Genomic DNA, 11,196 nt, shown 5'->3' with positions numbered 1-11,196 from the left:
GATCTTTCCCCGCCATCCCTGCTCCTAGTCAGGCATTGCACCCCCAGAAGTTCTCAGCTCCCCTCCTCCACAGGAGCCCCATATCCTCTCCCCGGGAACCAAGCCCAATCAGGGTCCTCCTTCCCAGTCATCCCCTTTCCCAGCACTCAAGGCCCCCCAGGAATCTTTTCACCCCCCCTCCCACTTCCCCCATTAACGCCCCCTCCTAGCCCTGAGACTGTAAGAACCCAGGCATAAGAACCACGTCTGCCCTCGTCTCCCCCCGCTGCGCCACAGGGTTACGCATGGAGGTGCAGGGCCCCAACCTTCCCCTCCCCCTGCCTAGGGCTCACCCCCTCATCTCCCCCCCTTGGGGAGCCGCTGGCGGCTCCTCTCGTTTTCCAGCGAGCGCGTGACAACAGAGATTAGAGCAATTAGAGAAAAGTCATCAGAGGGCAAGGCAGGAGCCACCACGACACCCAATTACCAGGGCCGGCAAGACACGGGTGAAGCACCAACTCACTCACACAGATGACAGATTTGCACAAATTCCAAAGCAAGGGAGGGGCAGGAGGAGGGAGCCAAGTTCCATTTGAGACTCTTGTTTCCGTTTCAACCTGCTCTCTGCTGTTTGCGGCAGCTTTCACATCAGTGCGGCCAAGAGAGGCAGACGGGGCGGAGGTGATTTCAGTCCCATTTTATAGAAGAAGTGACTGCGGCCCAGGGGATGGGGAAGAACAGTTGCAGAGCGCGTCCAGGCCACAGGCCGGATCTTCCCGGCTGAAGGCGGCGATCAGGGTGGCCCCAGTCCCCGGGAGAGGTCCCCGATGGCTTTCCGTCCCGTTCTCTGCTCTTCTCCTCTCCCTGAAAATAATCGGCAAAGGGTTGAGGTACACGGGCATGCTGTCTGGGGCTCGCGGTGGGCTTGGCATCTGCACGGGGGTGACCTTGCCTTGCAGCAAACGACAGAATTATTTCATCGATGGCTGCTGTCCCCAGCTGGTCACGGTTTGCCGAGCCCGGTCAATGTGCCGTGTGCTTTTCCTCCCTGGCAGGGAGCAGTGCAGGTTTTCTCAGCATCTGAGCGCGGGTGGTCCATTTTCATGCCCCCTTATTAGGCCTTTCCCAAGCCTGGCCTGGTCCCCCCATGGCAGCTCCCCCCACCCAAGCATCTTAACCTTCCTGCCTGGCCCACCTTGCCCTGAGCCTGGCCTGGGCAAGAAGCCAGCAGTGATGCAGGATTGCCCCCTGGTGGTGATAGCCTGTACCGCCCACTGGGACTCCAGCCAGGGGTCTAGCTAGCCTCACTCCCCACCCACACCTCCCGGACTGCCTGCCTGTCGGGGCGAAGGGAAGACTGGGAATCTGTGGAAGAAGCACAAAGACCCGAGGCCTGAGGAAAGTTGTGGATGGCTCCATCCCTGTTCCAGCAGCTGGCAGCACGAAGGCCCCTGGGTGGCAGGTGGATACCAGGCACAGTCAAGAAAGAGGGCAGGAAAGATGTTCAGCATCAGCGTGGCCCATCAGAGGCGCTCGGGAGATGTGGGATGGATGAAAAAAAGAATAAGCGGATGAGTGAATAAATGAATTCGTTGTTTCCTAAAAGATAGTGCGAATATCACTATCAGTAAGCAAGCTGATGTTTATTTTTTTTGTTGTTTATTTTTTTTTTTAAATTTTTTTTTACCTTTATTTATTTTTGAGACAGAGAGAGACAGAGCATAAATGGGGGAGGGTCAGAGAGAGGGAGACACAGAATCTGAAACGGGCTCCAGGCTCTGAGCTGTCAGCACAGAGCCTGATGTGGGGCTCGAACTCACGGATTACGAGATCACGACCTGAGCCGAAGTCGGACGCTTAACCGACTGAGCCACCCAGGCGCCCCGCAAGCTGATGTTTAGATAATATTAATTAACTCCTTTAAAAGCGATGTACTTCTTTTTACGTGTGTTACTTATTATATATCTGGCCCATCGGATTAATTGTATCAAGTGTATTTTCGGAGCGCCTGGGTGTTCGGTCGGTTGAGCGTCCAACCTTTGATTTCAGTTCAGGTCACGATCCTAGGGTCGCGAGATCAAACCCCGCACTGGGCTCCATGCAGCACGGAGCCTGCTTAAGATTCTCTCTCTCTCGGGGCGCCTGGGTGGCGCAGTCGGTTAAGCGTCCGACTTCAGCCAGGTCACGATCTCGCGGTCCGTGAGTTCGAGCCCCGCGTCAGGCTCTGGGCTGATGGCTCGGAGCCTGGAGCCTGTTTCCGATTCTGTGTCTCCCTCTCTCTCTGCCCCTCCCCCGTTCATGCTCTGTCTCTCTCTGTCCCAAAAATAAATAAAAAATGTTAAAAAAAAAAAAAAAAAAAGATTCTCTCTCTCTCTCTCTCTGTCTCTCTCCCTCTACCCCTCTCCCCAGCCGTGCTCTCTCTCTAAAAAACCATAAACAAACAAATATAAAACAGATGTCTTTAGGTACAAAAGGGCCAATGCAAAAAAAAAAAAAAAAAGAACTTTAGGTAAAAAACATGTGGGTATCCTCAGGACCCAGCAAAGAGGTGTTTGATTAACAAATTAATAAATAATGAATGATTAATGAATGGAGACACGGCCAGGCAGACTGTGGGTGGCCTTATAGAGCAGTATATGGGTCCCAAACTCGGCTGTATGTTGGAATCACCTGCTTTAAAAAGCATCTCTGGGCAGGTATGTGTCTCTGACCGTCAGGTGGCTGAGGAGGGAGCCGTGTGTTTGGGCACTCATTTGGGGCACCGTATTAAGGAGCAGCCTGACTTCACTGCCATTGGAGAGTGTGAAACTGCCACCATCAGAGGAAGCAAGCCACATTTGGCGACCTGGGATCCACTCGCTGGGTGAACGGTCGGCCCCAAGGAACTTGACGCTATCACTCAAGGGAAGAGAAGTGAGCTTATATTTATGTAAAGTACTTCTAATTAACACAATGTGTAAAGTTGATGTGCATTTGCTATGATTGTAACATAATGGCTAATTATTTCTCATTTATTCACCCTGCATATCATATTTTATTTAGCATGTGTCTTTACTATCAGTCAGTGTTACATTAATTGCTATTCAGAACACAGAGAATTTTCTGTCCTAAGTTTATTGACATGTTAGCTCTTCACTTATTGAAATTTTCATTTATTGGAAGATTCTCCCCTTAAACAGAAAAAAACCCCTTATTGAAAACTGTTGACTAGTTAATTATCAACATAAGGTAGTTAATGTAGTTATAATCTGTTTATCTGTTTTAACTGGATCCTGGTTTCCTCATAACAATTTTCAGTTACTTTGTTGAGTAGAAGTTGAAGGAGCGAGTGGTTTGGGGTGGGCTTTGTAAAGAGCCTTCCAAAGCTACACATAGTCTAGAAAATGCAGGTTGAGTTCATATTTGATGTGTGAGTTGTTATCTTGTTAGATACTATTAATAAGAAAAAAGAATTTCCAGTCGTGAATTTTCATGGCTATTCCTCTGGGAAAGAATTGAGAGCAATAAATTCTGTATTATTTGCAAAGATTGACATACACATTGAGATTTGAGTCTAACTTTTTTTTTTTTTTTTTTTTTTTTTTTATTTATTTTTGGGACAGAGAGAGACAGAGCATGAACGGGGGAGGGGCAGAGAGAGAGGGAGACACAGAATCGGAAACAGGCTCCAGGCTCCGAGCCATCAGCCCAGAGCCTGACGCGGGGCTCGAACTCACGGACCGCGAGATCGTGACCTGGCTGAAGTCGGACGCTCAACCGACTGCGCCACCCAGGCGCCCCCGAGTCTAACTTTTTATATCAGTTTAATGGTATTCAGATACCCCCTATCCTTTTTTTGAACTTTGAACGGATTTGTAAAACATAAAATGTGAATAGATTTGTCATAGCACGGGGTCAAAAATTAGTCCTGTTGATGGCAAGTTATTCGATATTAATTCCGTTTTATGAACAAATGCAATTAAGTTGCAAATCCCTTAACAGAGTGCGGTGTTGGGCCAATGTTTTAATCGGTATTAGGAAATGTCAGATTAGCATCCCCAAGGAAGAAGAAATCTTTGGCACAAGGCTGAAAACATACGTGTTAGCTTTAAAGCTGTGCCTTGCTCTCTTACATGGCTACAGGGAATATAAATCGGTACATCCTCTCTCAAGGACAATTGGAGAATATCTATCTAAATGATAAATGCACCTTCTCTCTAATTCACCAGTCCTGCTGCTAGGAAATTATCCTCCAAAATCCTCAACACCTGAACATAATAACATGTGTACAAGATAATTCACTGTAGCAGTCATTTGCAGAGCACGTGACTGGGGACAACCTGAATATCCATCAACAGAGGGCCAGTTAATAAAAACCTGGATAGCCGTGCTTTGAAACACTATGTGGCTGTAAAAAAGAATGAAGACTCGTCAGCAACAAAAAATAACCCAATTAAAAATGGGGCAAAGGACTTGAGAAGACATTTCTCCAAAGAAGATGTACAATGGCTAATAAACACATGAAAAGATGCTCAGCATCACTAACCATTAGGGAAATGTAGATCAAAACCACCATGAGCTACCACCTCCCACCCATTTGGAGGACTATTAGCGAAAGAAAGAAAGAAAGAAAGAAAGAAAGAAAGAAAGAAAGAAGAGAGAGAAAGAAAGAAGACAGAGAGAGAAAGGAAGAAAAGAGAGAGAGAAAGAAAGAAAGAGAGAGAGAAAGAAAGAAGAGAGAGAAAGAAAGACAAAGAAAGAAAGAAAAGAGAGAAAGAGAGAGGAAGAAAGAAAAGAGAGAGAAAGAAAGAAAGAAGAAAGAAAGAAAAGAGAGAAAGAAGAAAGAAAGAAAAGAGAAAGAAAAGAGAGAGGCAAAGAAAGAAAAGACAAAGAAAGAGAGAAAGAAAGAAAAGAGAGAGAAAGAGAGAAAGAAAGAAAGAAGAAAGAAAGAAAGAAAGAAAAGAAAGAAAGAAGAAAGGAGGAAGGAAGGAAGGAAGGAAGGAAGGAAGGAAGGAGGAAGGAAGGAAGGAAATAACAAGTGTTGACGAGGGTGTGGAGAAAATGAAACACTTGTGAATTGCAAGTGGGAATGGAAAATTCCACAGCTACCGTGGAAACAGTATGGCAGTTCCTCCAGAAGATTAAATGTAGAATTACCATACGATCCAGCCATTCCACCCCGAGCATATTCCCAAAAAGAATTAAAGGCAGGGATGCAAACAGATATTTGGACACCTGTGTTCAAACATCACCTGTATTCACAGCAGCCAAAAGATGAAAAGAGTCCCAAGTGTCGGTGGACGGATGAATAAACAAAATGACATACACCGACAGTAGAATAGTCTGAAGCCGTAAAAGGGAAGGCGGTCTGATACATGCTGTGGCACGGATGAGCCTTGAACACAGTATACTTAAACATTATGAAAAAATTTTGGTGACGGTCGCGCAACGTTGTGAACGTGATGAACGTCACTGAATCGTACATTTGAACTGGTTAACGGGCACCTGGGGGACTTCGTCAGCTGAGCCCCTGACTCTCGATTTCCACTCAGGTCCACGATCCCGCCGTCGTGGGCTCTGCTCTCTCTCTTTCTCTCTGCCCCTCTCCCCCACCCTCTCTCTAAAGCAAAATGTAAAAAAAAATAAGAAAATAAAACGGTTAAAAGGCCAAATTTTATGTGACGTAGGTTTTAACGCAATGTTTTCAATTGATGATGGCATTTTTGTAAAGGGGTGCAGGGACCTAACTCCTCCTCTTTGATTAGGGGTCAGCCTTGGTTACTGGCTTCTAATGAAGCGATGTTGCCCGACTTCCTAGGCCAGGTCGTAACAGGCAAAGCAGCATCTACCTAGCGGTCCTGTCTGGGAGCCCTGAGCCAACCTGTACGAAGCCCAGCTACGCAGTGAGGTCAGGCCAGAGAGACCTCACAGAGATAGAGGACAAGGCCAGCAGGTGTGAGCCACGTGAGAGAGCCTTCAGGTGACCCTAGCCTCAGCCCTGAGCCGCCCCGGTTGGCACCAAGTGGAGGGGAGACAAGCTGTCCCGCGAATCCTGTTCAAACTGCAGATCCGTGAGCGAAGTAAGTGCTGTCGCTGTTTTAAGCCACTAAGTGCTGGGGGTACTTTGTTACGCAGCGCTGAGTAAATGGAACAGTAAACATATTCCTTATGTATTGGAGTTTATTTCGATTTAATTTAAAAATAATCAGATACAAATACGACAGATTTAGACTGCATAAAATGCCTCATGCCAACCAGCTGGTAAATTGGGTATTTTCTCTCTCATGGTCTGTATGCCGCATCTATAAAGCCATTAAAGGTGCAAGGATACTTTCACCTGAATACTGAACGAAGTCGGGGAAGTCAAGGGGCTGCAGAGACATAGCTGACTAGGAACACACTCGGGCTGGGATCTTTACCCCAGAAGGCGAGGATATGGGTGGGAAAGACAAAGTTTGCTGGAACTACATAGTATGAAGGGATATGTTTCCAACTCGGTAAGGCCAAACTCAAAATAAACTTGGTGAGGGCACCTGGATGGCTCCGTTGGTTGAGCGTCCGACTCTTGATTTCAGCTCAGGTCGTGATCCCAGGGTCATAAGATTGAGCCCCGCGTCGGGCTCCATGCTGAGTGTGGAGCCTGTTTAAGATTCTCTCTCCCTCTGCCCCCTTTCCCCAACTTGCTCTCTCTCTCTCTCTCTCATAAAATAAAACATTAAACAAAGACAAACCTGGCCAGCAGGTCCTTGAAATAAAATACAGAAGGTGGAGAAGTTATATGAGTGATGTACGTATCACACAAGGTGGGGTTTCGAGAAGCTTGAGATGGAAGTTATACGGCCAAAGCAAGAGAATTTCTGATCAGGACCATTGAAGGGCAAAAGGTTTATTAGGTAAACTTAGAAGAAGTTAAAAACAAAGGGATAGTGTGTGCCCCACTCTTCCATCCCTGTGTATGTCCCTCATCACACCATCGTGTTCTGGAACTCTTGCTTGTTTGCTTACCTGTTTATTTTATCTCCCTGTATTAGTCAGGGTCCGCTAAGCACTGTAATAAGCATCCCAAACCCAAGAGCTCGACTCAACACAAGTTCATTTCTGGTTCTTCTGACAATTCAGTGCAGCCCTTTGGGTGGACAGGCCTCCACGGGGAGATCCTGGGACCTGGGTTCCTCCCATCTCCATGTTCTGCCCTCCCCTAACCCATGGTCCTCCCTAGCCAGCCAGCAGTGAGAACAGAGACCTCTTGTGTGGGAGGGTGTTACAAGTAGAGGACATCCATCAGCCCAAGTCAGTCACATGGCTGCTCTCACTGCAAGGGAGGCTGGAAATGGAGTCCATCTTGGGACCAGAAAGATAAGAAGTACCCCCTCTGCCCTACACCCCCAGTATAAGATCCTTGGATGCCAGCTCGCATCCACCTAGCTCATGGTATGTGACATCATGCCTGGCATAAATTTGGAGTCTGTCAGCAAATCAGTGGTGCTTGAGCTGTGTCATGGGCCTTGGACTGAGTGAGCACTTTCCTTGTAAATGCCCTGGGATGGGGGAGGGGGAGGTGTCATCACTCCCGTTTCTCAGATTGGGAAACTGAGGCTCTGGTAACTAAGCAGCATGCACAAGACCACGCAGCTAGCCTGTGCCAGGGGCAGGTCTTAGCCCCAGAAAGCCTCTGCTACTAGATGTCTGTCCTTTCCACTCCCCTGGCTGCCTCTCCAGTACACACACTTGCTGACTTGTTATCAGGGCGTTATCTTCAAGGTTATCTTCAAGGCCGCTCTCCTTTCTAACAATCGATGAACCATGTTTGACAAGCTGTGGGTTCCTTGGGGTGGCAGCTACATCTTGCTCATCCCTACGTGCCCCTTGGCTACCAGCACGGCCCTTGAACACAGTAGGCACTCAAACCATGTTTGGGGGATTCATTTGTTCACACGGGCTCAGGCTCCATGCTTTGCTGCTTGCACAGTATGGGGGTCATTTACATCTTATACACGAAACGGAGGGGATATGTATTCTATGACCCCTCTCTGCGCAGTCAGAGCTGTCTCTGACAGCAGGACCAGCGCTTGCCCTGAAACTCACTGCTGAAGCACATATGAGGGTTGCGTGACAAGGAGGCCAAGGCCACAGGTGTCGCCTCTTCCGCATCTGGGTTAGACCATGAGCCCCCACACATACACACGTAGAATGCTCCGCCCCAGCTAGTCCCAGGAAGAATAGACGGAGGGGAGAGCGAGGTTTCTGTCCATGGTGCTGAACTCACCTCGGGTCCCATCTCGTTTTTTAGCCCAGCGGCAACTTACAGCCTCCTGGGGAACCAGGTGAACGTACAGATTCCCGAGCCCCTTCTTTGGAGACTGGGATTCTGAGGATCTTAGATGGGGCCCTGGAATCCCATTGCACCAAGTACCCATGATTCTAATGCAGCCGTTCTGATACCGGCTAAAGTTGACTCGCTGAAATGGTCGTTGGCCCTGATGAAGTACTTGCTATGTGCCCAGCGCTGCACTAGATACTGTGAGGCACAGAAACGCACCCAGCAGAATCTCTGCTCTGGGAGAAACTTACAATGCATTCCGGAGGAGATGATGGAGGCAAGGATGGAAAGTACTCCCTCTGTCTTATGTGGACACTGTGGTAGGTCCATACTTCACCTTTAGCCTGCAAGGTGTGATAAGGAGTCACCAGAAAACAGTAGTACCCATAACCATAACCAACATTTGTGTCCTTCCTTGGGGTCTCCCTAGCCCTATCTGCAAAGGCGGTGTGTGATACATTCTCCTCCTTCTGATCTTATGGCTCGAGACCCAGATCCACCATCACCTTGCACATCAAGTCTTCTTGACCCCTGTTGCCCTGTAGGCCCCCCAAATCCGAGTCCTTCCTCCTTGTGTTCCACAGTCTTGTTTCCTCATCATTACATGATGTGCCATGGTTTCAATACGTCCCAACTAGGATCTGAGCTCCCTCTCAAGGGTTGGGCTTGCACCTGATTCCCCTGTGTAACCTCTAACACAGGGATGCCTCCCCCTACTCACCTAGAGGAGGTGAGCAGTAAATTCTTATTGGATGGGTGGCTAGGAGGAGGGGTAAGTGGGTGGGGGGATGTGCCCAATGGCTGTGCTCAGGGAGAAAGCCACTGGGTTACACAGCAGCTGGAACAAGTGCTCAGAACCAAAAGAAATCAGGGTCGGCCTTGGGGAAACCAGGCAATGGGCCAAATGCCATTCAGGCAGGGCCAGCTTCCGGTCAAGGTCTGCCTCTCCTTTCTCCGGGTGTTTGGGGAGAACAGCAAGTGGAACCAGGACGGCTGTGTCTGATGAGAACAGATGTTATCTGGCCCTGAATGTGGGACATGGGGGAGGCGGAAAGGAAGGGGGAAAGAGAGGGGGGAGATCCAGAGCCAACAAATGGAACATCCACAGACCCACTTTATTTTACTTTCTATTATGGAAAGTTTCAAACACACCCCAAAGTAAAAAGAATAGTATAACGAACCCCCACGTTCCCATCACACAACTTCAAAGACCACCCCTATTTAGCCATTCTTATTTCATTCTTCCCCTCAAGCTCTTTTTTAAAGAAAATTCCCGGGGCACCTGGGTGGCTCAGTCGGTTGAGCGTCCGACTTCAGCTCAGGTCACGATCTCACGGTCCATGAGTTCGAGCCCCGCGTCGGGCTCTGGGCTGATGGCTCGGAGCCTGGAGCCTGCTTCCGATTCTGTGTCTCCCTCTCTCTCTGCCCCTCCCCCATTCATGCTCTGTCTCTCTCTGTCTCAAAAATAAATAAAACGTTAAAAAATAAATAAATAAATAAATAAACAAACAAACAAATAAATAAATAAAAAAGAACCTCAGGGCACCTGGCTGGCTCCGTTGGAAGAGCATGCAACTCTTGATCTTGGGGTCATGAGTTCAAGCCCCACGTTGGGTGTAGAGATCACTTAAATAAACTTTAAAAAAAAAAGAACCTCAATATCATGATCATACCTAATAAAATTAACAATTTCTTAATACCATCTACTACAAAGCCCATGTCCAAGTTTCCTCACTTTTCACAAAAACACCTTTTTAGGGGCACCTGGGTGGCTCAGTCAGTTAAACAGCCGACTTCGGCTCAGGTCATGATCTCACACACAGTCCGTGAGTTCCAGCCCCGCCTCAGGCTCTGTGCTGACAGCTCAGAGCTCGGAGCCTGCTTCGGATTCTGTATCTCCCCCTCTTTCTCTGCCCCTCCCCGGCTCACTGTCTGTCTGCCTCTCTCTCCAAAATAAACGTTTAAAAAAAATTTTTTTTTAAAAAACACCCTTTTAGTGTCCATTTATTTGAACCACAATCTTAACAAAGTCTATGCGTTGCATTTGGTTCCTATGCCTTTTCAATCTCTTATCATCCGTAACAGTCCTTCCTTCTGCCTTTGATTCCATCTTTACTTGAAGAAACAAAGTCCATCCTGGAGAAGAATCCCCTTTGTGGTGGGCTGAACCCTCGTGGTGTCATGTAACACGTTCCACTGTCCCCCCATTTCCTGCAAACTGGTATTTAGATCCAGAAGGTTGGCTGGTGTAGGGTCAATTATTTGGGCCAGCCGACTTCCTGGGTGGTGTTGTTTCTTTCCTGTGGCATCATTGTCAGGAGCACTGAAGGTCAGATTTTCCCCCTTGGGGTGATACTAAAAATGATGAGCGTCACCAGGCTGATCACCCACCTGGGTGAAACCACCTGGGCATCCACCAGGGGAAACGAGGAGGCCACTGCGGTAACACAGGCGAGACTGACAGTGGCCCAGACCCGGATGGCGGAGTGGAGGTGATGGCCGGTCCAGCACCCCTGCCGTCCCCTTTCACAGCCGAGAACAACCGAACTCAGGGCAGGGAGCTGTTGTTTCTTGAGCAGGCATTACTTGAGCGAGGAGCTTTCTCTGCAGCCTCTCAAAACCGCTCCGCACTCAATGTAAAAGTCACTGTGTCTATCCCACCGGTGGGGCCAGTGAATAGTGAAGTCACCTGCCCAAGGCACAGAGCCAGAGACGGAAAGGAGAGGAGTCTCCAGAGTTGTCCCGCACTTTGCTCCAAACCTTGCTTCTGGCACCTCTAAGCCCTGGGACCTGGACCCACGGCCTTCTTCCTCTCTGGGCCTCAGTTTCCTAATCTACAAAATGGGAATGATACTTGCCCAAGACCAGTACAGGGTGGTCCAACCTTGCCCCTCTCCCCCATCCTGCCCATCCTGCCC

This window comes from Neofelis nebulosa, chromosome 8 (assembly GCF_028018385.1).
Source record: "Neofelis nebulosa isolate mNeoNeb1 chromosome 8, mNeoNeb1.pri, whole genome shotgun sequence".
NCBI classification, from domain to species: Eukaryota; Metazoa; Chordata; class Mammalia; order Carnivora; family Felidae; genus Neofelis; species Neofelis nebulosa.
The sequence above is the reverse complement of the archived record's forward strand: the minus strand, read 5'-3'. Positions refer to the sequence as shown.